The sequence below is a fragment of the Eutrigla gurnardus genome (genome assembly GCF_963514095.1).
Source record: "Eutrigla gurnardus genome assembly, chromosome: 1".
In the NCBI taxonomy this organism is placed as follows: domain Eukaryota; kingdom Metazoa; phylum Chordata; class Actinopteri; order Perciformes; family Triglidae; genus Eutrigla; species Eutrigla gurnardus.
The window spans coordinates 12,520,255-12,522,335 of NC_139915.1; the positions used below are offsets into that span (position 1 = coordinate 12,520,255).

General features: G+C 44.7%; 1 pseudogene across 1 annotated transcript; it reads right to left on the reverse strand.

Annotated features, from left to right (window-relative positions):
* Positions 1-265: 265 nt before the first annotated feature.
* LOC311010952 (putative nuclease HARBI1) lies at positions 266-1,472 on the reverse strand (annotated as a pseudogene). The gene has a single exon. The product of its transcript is annotated as a putative nuclease HARBI1 (transcript).
* Between the last annotated feature and the right edge of the window lie 609 nt (positions 1,473-2,081).

The following is a 2,081-nucleotide window of genomic DNA, read 5'->3' on the forward strand; positions in this document are numbered from 1 at the left end:
AGGAAATGAAGTATCTGAAAGAAGAGCATGACATGAAAATGAGAATTCTGCAGGTCGAATTGTGTATGAAATTAGAAGAGAGAGCTGTTCAAAGAAAGGTGCATGAGAGAATGTAATGAAATACATTGTGAAAATAAACTTGTTCTCACTTGACAAGAGTCTGAGTATTGTAGTCACCACAACATACATTTTAGAACGGCCTTGGTTAAGTTTCTCATTTAATTTTTCAGCACACTTTTATATATGTTGTACACAACATACACTATTAAAGCAAAAACAAGCCATAATCAATACATCTTTTTTTCCTAACTGAAGTGCTGCAATGTGAAAGCAGCTCTGAGTGCAAGTCCACATCTGGATCATTCTGGTCTTCCATTGGAGGGTCAGGACAATTATGCAGCTTCAGGTAGTTGTGCAGCACAGCTGTAGCAATGATCACCTTGCAGCATCTTCTAGGCTCAAAACGAAGTGTATTGCGTAAAAACTGGAATGGATTCTTCCACACTCCAAACATATGCTCGACCATCCCTCTTGTGCCAATATGAGCTCTGTTGTGTCTTTGCTGCTCAGGTGTTGTGGGATGTGGCCAAGGTGTGAATAAGTAGGAACTCTGAGCATATCCACTGTCACCAAGTAGTAGTCCACTATGTTGCCCTCTCTCAAACTGAGCACACACTGAAGAGCTCCTTTCCAACAGGCAACAATGTTTGAAAACTCTAAACTGCATACAGCCTGAACATTGATAGAAAACCAGTTATTATGGTTCCTGTACTCCTCAGCATCAGGAGCTGATTTCAACATGACATCCATCTATACAGCCAATCACTCCCGGGAAGTTCCCATATTCATAGAATAGCACTTTATAGTTTGCTTGCTCAGCAGCATCAGGGAACTTAATGTACAGATTTCTCAGTTCACAAATGGCATTGCAGACATTGTGAAGTATTCTACACACTGTTGCTTCACTGACACCACACAAATCACCAGTCTCGCCATGAAAAGTTCCAGATGCCAACAATCTCAAAGTGATCAGAACTTGGAGAGAACTGGGTACAGGCTTTCCTCTTTGAGACATGGAGGAAAGTCTCGGCTCAAGCAACGTAATGATCTCCAGTACATCATCTTTGTACATATGGAAGCAATCTCGAAAAGTAATTTCATCAAACTGATTCAATGGATTACTCCTATCCACAAGTATTTGTCTGGCTGGCCTCTGTAGCGAATATTGGTCTTCATTTAGATATTCCAAATACTCCATGCTCCCAAACCATCTGTGCTCCCTTTCACAAACAGTGCTAAGCTGAAGTTAAACCTGCCTCTTTGCAGGATTAATATAAACTTAAATTTAGTCCTAGAGTAACTCTAATCTACCCTCCTGCAATTGGCTTTGTTTAATCCAGAACAGACTAAATCTATGACTATTTTAAGATCAATCTGTGCAAGTGACTTAAAGTTAAGCCAGCTCAAACAGCATTTTAGTCTGGGACTAGGCTTAAGCCTTGTCTGCGAAACCGGGCCTAGATGTATGTAACAACCATGTCAGTCTGGGTAGACCAGTGACTGCCAGTCCTGAACAGGCTGTTTACGACCACAAACAGAGTGGAGACAGCTGGAGAGACAGTGGACAGCACGGAGAGACGGCAACCGGGGCAGGAAGGGCCAGCAACCCGATCTGTATCTTCTGTGAGGAAGAACCTAAGCACAGCTACGAAAAGTCTCAGAGAAAAGTACCCCCAGGGGAGCCCAAGAGGGGGGGAGAATGAGCACCCCGAACGAACGGTCAACCAGGCAACGAACCACGCAAACGGACAAACAACGACGAACACCATCTGTGTATGCGGGAAGAGCTGCAAAAACCCACGGGGTCTGAAGATCCACCAGACCAAGATGGGATGTTTGGTGAGAGTGCAACCAGAGCAGCGCTCAAGGAACAGCCTCAGTGTGGCGCAGGAGGAACTGGACCGGGAAACACCCCAATGTGCCCTGAACCTCTACACTCCAGAGGACCTTGGTGAGACGCAGGAAGAGTCAAGCCCGGAATCACCCCACAGTGCTCAGAACCTCCATGCTCCGGAAGCCCA